Source organism: Prosopis cineraria, unplaced genomic scaffold (genome assembly GCF_029017545.1).
Source record: "Prosopis cineraria cultivar Desert tree isolate PC_DT_omini unplaced genomic scaffold, ASM2901754v1 PC2, whole genome shotgun sequence".
Classification (NCBI taxonomy): Eukaryota; Viridiplantae; Streptophyta; class Magnoliopsida; order Fabales; family Fabaceae; genus Prosopis; species Prosopis cineraria.
Genome location: NW_026555333.1, coordinates 45,648,489 through 45,658,594, shown reverse-complemented (window position 1 = coordinate 45,658,594; position 10,106 = coordinate 45,648,489). Strand labels below are relative to the sequence as shown.

General features: G+C 31.1%; 2 long non-coding RNA genes across 2 annotated transcripts; one reads left to right on the top strand and one right to left on the bottom strand.

Moving 5' to 3' along the window:
- Positions 1-791: 791 nt before the first annotated feature.
- Positions 792-2,348, bottom strand: LOC129302217 (uncharacterized). Its single transcript, XR_008591210.1, has 3 exons — positions 2,190-2,348; positions 1,462-1,527; positions 792-912 (listed from the first exon to the last, which is right to left on the bottom strand). It is a non-coding gene; the product is annotated as an uncharacterized LOC129302217 (long non-coding RNA).
- Positions 2,349-7,333: 4,985 nt separating this feature from the next.
- LOC129303989 (uncharacterized) lies at positions 7,334-9,682 on the top strand. Its single transcript, XR_008591570.1, has 3 exons — positions 7,334-8,257; positions 8,439-8,584; positions 8,710-9,682. It is a non-coding gene; the product is annotated as an uncharacterized LOC129303989 (long non-coding RNA).
- The last annotated feature ends 424 nt before the right edge of the window (positions 9,683-10,106 follow it).

The window sequence follows — 10,106 nt, the reverse complement described above, 5'->3', positions numbered from 1 at the left end:
AAATATATGTGTCTTTTATGTTATTAGAAGAAATTTTAGGTCCTCTCTTGTAATTTTTGCAATTTCATAAAGTTCAAATTTATGTTCTTCTCTCTCAATCAGATACACATGCACCACCTCATTTTTTTTCCTTCTCCTCAATCGGCATTTTCAAAAAATCTGAAACCACCTCTACTCTTCTTCGATTCTAGCATGTCCATGGCGTCTCTCTCCATCCTTCCTCTTTAGTCTTTAAGGTTGCCAGCGTAGGTGTTCAGATCACTGGAGTTTTGCTACTACAAGAAATCTATTCAAGTCGATCTACTCGCTCCTTGTCCAGGCTTCACCATCGATTCCTTCTTCTCCCTCCTTTGGCATCATCTAGGTGATGTGAGTGGAGCTCGTCCTTCTTCCCCTTCGTTAGTCCACTGCTGTTACGGGTACTATTATGGGTTTGAGATCTTCTTCCTCCTTTTCTCTTCTTTGATCATGCGATGGCTTCCCTTATTTCTTCCTAGTTCAATGTTGCCATTGTGTTCAAGTGTGGGTTGTAACACCCTCAAAAATACAAACCGATTTTCGCAAATTATTAAAACCATTATCATGGTAGAAAATTTTCTTACCATGATACATCCAAGACAATATACCACAGGTCTTAAAATATCTCAAAAAAGCAATTAGAACCATGAGGGACAGTTAGGATCCTCATGGCATGATATTTAAATTAGGTCATGAATCAAGAGAGACAACATAATCCTCTTGATCAAATAAATACTTTTAATAAAAAGGATTAGAGTTTACATGCTTCACAAAGAAGATATGTCCTAAGTTGGCACAAGATACATTGTATAATCCAAAATAAGAGGCAACGTAAAAGATGGTGTTTCATACACCATAGTTACACCTCTGCTGCTTTCTCGGCCGGACTCGCTCCTGTAAAAATATTAACCACGGGGAATGAGACTTAAAAGTCCCAGTAACCAAAAATTAATATGTAATGATGCATGCGATTGTAACTAATCATGCGATTGCTAAGTGGGCACACAAAACATTTAACCAAACAATATTTTCAAACAAACCGAACAAGTATTTAATTTGCATGACTACACCTTATATCCTCCTTTCGCCATGCTCAGATGCCAAATCACCCGGCCAAAGGTGAGTTGGACCAAGCGACACGCCACTCATTGGGTCCAATGAGGGCTTACCACGTGATAATAATTAACCGAACAGAAATTTCCATTAACACCATACATTAAAATACCCTGACAAGTCATGCATCATTCAAATATCCAAACAGGAATATATCCGAACAATAATATTTCATCATGATAAATAAAAATAAATTTTTGACCCACTTGGCAATAATTCAAACAAGTATATAACAGTATTTATTTTCAATAATTCATAGTTTTTTCAAACAACAAGTCAACACATAACCATTCACAAACACACTCATCACAATACATTAATAATGGTTACCTTGTGTCTTGAATAACAAGTTTCCCTTCACAACTCCTTTTTCACCACTATCTTTGTCAATATAATCTACATAATTATTTCACAATACTATATATTAATTTTAAATTAAAATAAATAACTCTAATTTAAATAGTTAGAAAGTCTTAGATCTATAATCCATATTAACACTAATTTAAGATTTATGCCTCATTTAACTTCCCAAATTCTTTTCAAAAATTCTCGTACCCTAATAAACTATTTTTTTATCCTCAAATCACTTCTAGTATCACAATTTCATCCTTCTATATTCTAAAAATTTGTCCAAAAATAAATTAAATTTTAAAATTATCCTGAAGCCTCAAATCACCTTTCTATAACCTCAAAAATACCTATTCATACTTAAATAAATATTTAATAATCATAGATTTATCCCTACATCTCAGATTCCACATAAATTCAACCATATAGATCTAGATTTTAACTCAAAAATTCTTAAAACATGAGTTTCAACCTCAAGAAAATATTCTATAATATTTATTATATCCCTAAGAGTTTTAACCTATATTTTTAATCCATCATATCATCAGATTAACTATCCTATAGAAAAATCCTAATCAAAATATTTACTCTATCCTACAAAATAATCATATCACTAGAAAGCTAATATTATTTAGAAAATAACTATAAAATTAATTTTATGATTAAATAAATTTTTAAATGCTAATCTAAACAGGAAAGTTAGAACATACCTGAAGAAAAAGAAAATAATCCCCCCTTGCGAGAAAACGCTGAGCAACGTGAGAGGAAGAGAGAAAAATAATATAAAAATGGGATTGTGAGTCCCAAAATTATATTAAAAAAAACTATAGGTTTGAATTTAATTATTCAAACCTTTGGGCCAAAAGTTACAATTTCCTCTAAATTGCATCCTAGCCTCTCATGCTTCCTAATGCACACACCCCCTCCTTTTTATACATGAAGGCACCTCTTCTCTTTCCTCATCTAACCAATGTGGGACTTAGAAACAACAACCTTCCACCCCCCCGTTTTTTGTTCCTTCTACATTCTCTTTTTTTTAACACACAATAAAAAATTATTTATGTATTATATCTTAACTAAATATTGCTTATGTGATTTTAAATTAAATTTTAAATTTATAATTAAATACCTAACCATAATATCATTTCTAAATAACCTCAAATAATATAAATTCCTATTATTATCATTTTTTTCCCTCAAAACCTAAATTCCACAATTTTTTTATTATATAAAAATCAGGATGTTACATGGGTAGCTATGGCTGCATCAGTTTCATCCTCTATTTTTGCTTAGTTAATTTCCTCATTCTACTGCTGACTTCGCTGATTGAGGTGGGTGTTCGGGGTCTTATTTTTCTCGTTGAATATGTGAGTGTATTATGTGGTTGAGTTGTGGCTTATTTCTTGTTGCTACTATGCGTAAATAGGAGGAGTAATGGGATCTAAACAAGCTGAAAATTTAGTTCTAGGAGTATGATTTTTGGTAGATAAATGCACTTGTGCTTATGCTGAAGAAGAGGAATTAGATTTAATTTTCTTTAAGGTTCAATTGAAATTTTTTCCTATTAAGGAATCGGAATTGGGTTGGTTGATTGAGTTCAATATCAATTTTGTAATTTGTAGGAAATGAGATTTAAGGGTAAGAGGCTTGGTGTTAGTCTGGGAATTAATGAATGATAAGTGTTTGATAAAATTCTTCTAAGATAGTTTTTCTTGAATATCTAAGATTTATGAAATTTCACTAGTTATTATGATAGATACATTTAGTTTGAGTATTATTGATCCATGAATTTAACTTGTAGATTATAAATTAAAAGAATTTGATTATTATGAATTTGTATGTAACTTTAATTCTTGGGGATAGAATAGTTATTAATAAAGTGTTGGATAAAATATGGTAGGTTAGAAAATTCTAACTATATGGTTGGAAACAATGTACTGAAGAGAAAATATTATCTTAAGTAAATAGGTTGATATGGCTAAACTATTATGGAGGAAATTGGTGACATAAATGATAATACCTAAACATTATTATCTATAAATCTAAATTGAACTTTTGCAAAGGAGTTCATTAAAGAAATTATTGTTATCTTATCTAAGCTCTGGAATTATTGAGAGTTATAAGGTTGAAGAGTTTACAAGGTATATTATCAATTGAGAAGTCATACTTGGATGTTTGAAATGATTGGTCAAGAAAATTAAAGGTTATATATTTATTCAATGGTTTGGAATGTTGTACATTAGATGTTTAGTAAAAAGCCTAAGGAAAAACTTTTATGTATAAATTTTGTTGTTAAAATTTCAAATTTTTTTTTTATAAATTTTGTTGAATGGATTCTCTTAAAAGAGACTTGTTAATTCAAAAGTAAAGTGCATTAAAATCTTATTATATTTTATAGGGTAATTGTAAGGAAGATACCTTAATTGAAGTTGTAAGAAATGAATTTTGAGCTTTGAAGATACTATAAATAAGTGAATAGCATCCTAATCGATTTTTCAATAAAAAAATTTTCCTTTACTAAAATAGTACATTTTTATGCAAATTGTTTTAATAATAATGATGATGTGTTTATTGAATAATTTATTTATTAAACTTCCTTATTTTGTAAAATTACTTTTATCAGTTTTAAAATTTTAATTGATTAATAACTACAAGTTTGAACTTTAATTATGAGATTTCATGCTATCGAATATTGGATTGATACAAAGAATGATTCATGCGAATTCAACTTTGAAAATAAAACTTTATCTATTATCAATGATTTTCTCGTATGTTTAAAATTAGATTTAAAAGGGACTTATTACAAAGCACTGAGTGCTAACGGCAGTTTTGTTAGTCCTTAACATGCTATGGTTAATAACTAGCTAGTTTGATTTTCGCGAGCTTTATTCTCACGTTTGTTATTCATGGATCTTGTACTCATATTTGTTTTCATGGCTTCGAGCCGTGTTTGGTTAGTATTACTCTCATAGACTGTGTCTACATTTGCTTTGAGGCTTCAGCTGTGTTTGGTTAGTATTACCCTTGAACTGTGTGTCCATGTTTGTCTTTGTAACATAAGCCGTGTTTGGTTATTTACTCTCGTAGACTGTGCGCCCACATTTATTAATTGTTCTAATAAGTCCCTATAATTATGAATCTAATCATTTGATGATTTTATATTCCATTAGTTTTTTATTTAGTAATTTGTTTATAAATATTTATTTTATTTATGGGCTTTCTTGAAATCAAGTGATATTATCATTTGCTATGATAATTTAATGATTTGAGATTTTATTTGAAATTTTATAGAGCTATTTTATTACGAAGTTTATTAAATTTTTATGAAAATTTTGTCTATTTAACTTATATAACTATTTCAAAATTTTTATTTTATTTATATTCTATTATTATTATTGAAACGTTATTCACTAAAAAATTATATTTAGTCTTAGATACCTTAGCTAACATTGATCTTCTTGCTGACCCTTGAGCACTTATAGACAGGTGGAGGATTGATTAAAATTTTTCTTTTGATGTAATTATAAATATTTATGTATCTTATTTTTATTTTATTTTAAAAACTACGGTTAGATGCTCCACATAAACTATAACTAAGAATTTTATTTTTATATATATGCTGTTTGTCGACTAGAAGGAGCTAAACTTCTGATTTATTTGATATTTTGACTACATCAATTATTGTAGGAATTTAGTCCAAATTACATTGTTTTTTATTAAAATATCTTATATTTATTATTTATACAACAAAACAAAATATATTTTAGTAGACCAAGTATGGAAAAAATTATAAATTGAGGACAGAAAATAAAATGAATTTCGAATCTTATGTTTAGAATTAAAGTAGAAAGTAGTTGTGTCCTTTAGGAGGAGGATGTGTCACCAACATTCCTTCTAGTGAGAATTTTGGCTCGTGATGCAGATGCATATGACATGGTTTATTGATTTTACCTGCTGCAGTGCCTGTTTGTTTTTAGTTTGTTGTTGCTTTTCTGAATTGCTTCTGTTATTTTGCTTCTTTTCTGGATTTGGTTTTTGTTTTTGTTGTGTTCTGTATGGGATATTGCGGTTTTTTTTTTTGGGCTTCAACTTTTAAGATATGCATTTTTTCTTTATATTTAATTCACTCTCCCAACATATATACGTTGAGTGTCGACATTTATCGTCGGCCAAAAAAAAGTGTCGACATTTATCGTCACTGATCTATGTCTTTTTTTTTTTTTTTTGGGCCAACACTGATCTATGTCTATATATGAGTCAACTAGCATGCCGTGATATATATGCGAAATTTAGATGTAATTTAAAGAAAAAAAAACACGCAAATTTAGTTCAAAATTATTCAGAGTAAATCAAAGCCTGATTGACGTAAATCAATTAACTTGGACTTCTTCCGACAAAGAAATTTTTTAAATTTATATTATAAAATGATTCATTTTCTAAGATTTAGCGCATTTATTGGCTTATTAAGATTTGAAAACGCTACGGCATGACAGGGTGTATCCTGTATATATGTGTTTTTTTTTTTTTTTTGCCGTCATTCACATTAGATCCTACCATCTTAAGCACACTTCAACTAAATAGTATTTTACTATTTAATCTCCTGATGTCGACATTTAAGGACACTCATTGCATACTCTAGACATTGAAATAACCCAAAATTGTTACGTTAAGTTTTTAATTTGTTAAATGTTAATCAAATTTTAAGTCACACAACTTTGTTAAATGTTACACTCACTTTATGTGTTTTTTGTTTTTTCAATGTCGTCTATACCTTCTTGAATTTTGTGGTGAAACAAAATCTTCAAGTTCGTCTTACAGGATGTATATGCCCACCTCATCTCTGTCAGACTTTCTCCTATTAAGTATTAACATTTCATCTCCTTAAAATTGGATTTGAATTTTAATTTGAATTAAATTTCTTAGTTGGATACTTAAAAATTCTTCTATTTTTTATCTCAATTTTTCATCATAATTTAAAATGCTTTTTAAATATTAGTTATTTGAAATATTCTTATTTTCATTATGTCGTGTTCCTTTATAATTTTGATATTAGAAAAATTTTGAAAATTTTAAACTACCCAGTCAAACAAAATATTTTAAATAAATGAATTTTAAATATAAAATTAAAATGTGAGATTTTTAAATTTAAATCCATAAATGCAAATGCTACTAAATATTCTCTTAATAACCAAGCCAAGAACAAATTAAAGCCCTCAAAACCCAAGATTCATGACTGGTGCAATTTTACATTCTCTAAAACTTAATTAACAGTTATCTATATTTTACCCTTTTCACCAGTCACTACTATCGAAGAAGAGAGCTTCCCATTTATCTATAATCGAATGAATCGTAAAAGCAACTTTGGATCATAAAACTTACAGCATATTATTTATTATGAGAGCTATATATATATATATATATATATCTTTATTACTTAAACATTACTATTTTTATCAAATGTCAAGTAATTAAACATCATTTTAGATCCAACTTGAAGATGAGTATTGTTTTACATTGCTTGGCACATCTAAAACAAATCAAAAAGTGTAGATTAAGATGATTCCTGCAAAAATGTTACATTAAAAATTCTTTTAATAATTAATAATAGCAGACTACTCTCATAATAATTAATAAACATTAGTAATGACCATTAATTTGTTATATTAAACATTAAAATAAAATACTTCATTTCCTAAAATTTAGCATCTACTAACTAATCAACATTAGTTTCTTAATTCGTTTAAAAACATTTCAGCATGTTATGGTAAATTTATGCGCGCTTCCGTTGACCTTTAGATAAACTCATAAACATACTCAAACTAAATAATACTTCAACCCTACTTTGTCCCGCCCCTGCAACTAAAGGAATAATATCACATATCCTGTTGGTGTCTGAGATGGAAGCACAAGCTCTCAGTATGCCTAAATTATTGAAATCAGCCGTGATTTCATGGAGGAAGAAGAAATCCTGGAGGAACCAAGATTTGTGGGGAAGCACCATGTGGATTTGCAGATGGTGGGTGCTTCTCAAAAGACTCAAAAGAACCATTAATATCTGTGCGAAAGATGTCCCAGAGAGAGGCCATTAGCAACTGACCCGATGTATTTAGAAACAGGGGAGAGACTGTACATCCTCTGTTTCATTCCTTGTTGATCGTCGGTGACGGAGCGGCTGGCGAGGAGACTGGGGAGACGATCAAGCATCACTGGGGCTTACGGGTTCGTGCAAGATACCATGGCGATGATTTCCTTTGCGGATAGCTTTGCAAGAAGCCATGTTAGTTTAATAGAAACCAAGGCACCAAGAATTTCTATTCTGAAAAATCCGTTGGACTAACTGGGCGTGGCTTTCCATCCAGCAGCCCATAAAGAGAACAAGGAGATGCCAAAGGCTGCGACAATGGGCTGCCTCAGTCAAAATGGCTAGACTGTTGGCTTTAATGCCACCAAAAATTTCAACAGTCATGAAAACTACGCAAAGGATCACTGCAGTCCAAAGCTTTCGCTTTGCCAATTTCTTTAGAGTCCTTAGAGATGGACCCAGTATCTACAAATCCACACGATGTGTCCCCACATACCCTGGTTCCTCTAGTATTTCTTCTCCCTTCAGGAAAATCACCACTGATTTCAATAATTTGGGTACCATGTTGAGATCTTTGTGCTTCCATCTCAGACATCAACAGGAGTTTTCGCCCCTGCGTATTTCAAGAGACTTTATATGAAGAATGGGCAGATTAAAGCCAGCGTAGAGGAAGAGAAAAGCGCGGGATCACAAAAGGTGATGCTCTTGTTCGTAGATCATCGGATTTTTCTAGTTGATCTCATCAACTCCTTCGTCAGAGTCATATCACAGGGATGTACTGTGTGTAATGACTATTTTTGTGGTTGTTTCTGAGCATTTTTTAGCTTTAAGTTAGAATGTTACACTTATATGGAATGAATTAATGATGAATATGAAGGTATTGGAGATGGGGATCATAGTGCATTCAGTGATAATATGAGTTTCTTTGGAAGCTCTCGGACTCAAGTCATAAAGCCACATGTTTCTGCTTTGACCTTTCATCAATTCTTTGAGGCCATGGGCCTTGGAAGGTGTATCACGCGGGTATGTTACTTTACTGTCTTCTTCTTTGTAATGTCATATAGTATATCATATGTATAACCTTAATTATAGTGTTCTGATTACGGCGAACTTCCATTAATATGTTCTGATTTTCTTGATTATGACAGGCGAAATTCAAGTACAAAACCATAGCTATGATATTGGTAATGTTCTTTGCTCTGACAATTCCGATGGGAATAGCCATTGGAATAGGAATTCCGAATAAGCATGATAAGAACAGTCCGAATGCTTTGATTGTGGAAAGGATTGTCAATGCAACATAGCAGGAAACTTAATCTTTATGTTGATTTGTTAGCATCTGATTTTTTGATAAACAGTACTCGTCTTCAATGTGCAGCAAATATTTTTGTTCTTCTATAGGTGCTAGTTCATATCCCTTCAAGCCAAATGGGCTTGAAGCTTGGTTCTTCTAAGTGAAGTACTAAGAATTCTTGTTAGGCTGAGAAAAAATTAATGAGCCCTCAGCCTAACAAGAATTCCTAATACTTAACTTTGAACAACCAAGTAAAGAGACATCAAGCAGGTACCTAGAAATACAAAAATATTTGCTGCACATTGAAGATGACTACTGTTTTGCATTTTATCGGTCATAAAACAGTTGTAAATTAAGATTAAGATTAAGATTCCAGCTGATGCTGCGTTGACTTCAATGATCAAAGCATTCTAAATATTCTCGTCTTAATCTATCTGACATGCAAGAAAAATTAATGAGCCCTCACCAATTGCCATTTTCTTGCATGCCAGATAGACCATGTGATGAGTTGCTAAAGCAACAGAGCGAAGTTGCAACAGATTAAAGTGCTCAATGAGTTTTACAGACATCGCCAATGAAAGTGACTGGTAACAAGAAACTCCGTTTGTCTGTGACATGACCAATGAAAGCAACCCATCACATGGTCTATCTGGCATGGAAAAACTTTGCTTTTAGGAGTTGGTTTAATAATGTTTCTTTTAATTAAATGGTTTTGACATTTTACTATTTATAATTATAATATATTTAGTGTGTGTAAGCCATAAGGCTATTGAAACAACTGCCTCAGGCCTCCAAAATAATTTCATAATGCCCCTATTATGTGTGCATCGTGATTGATATTTATATTGTTATATAATTAATTGTACAATTGCCTTATCAAAGAGAATAATTTATATTTATATTGTTATATATTTATATGTAGATTAAAGAGAATAAAAAAGTATTTGCCCAGCGACATGCGCTATGCAATAATTTGCGGAGGTTACACTGTCCTAGCATTTCTATCGACGGTACATAGTTGAAATAGAGATAAGCTCGAGCAGTTTTTTGATTTCTACTAAGGCATTAGTGATGGCCTAATCATCCAAATTCAGACAATGAACAAAAACAAGAAAACAAGAAAGATATATAAAGTCCCATAAATATTAACCAGAAAGGACCATTCTTCAACTGAAACGTAACTATGATGGTATATATGCACAAAAATGGGAACCTGGATGGAATCAGATATAAAACATTCATTTCTTAAAC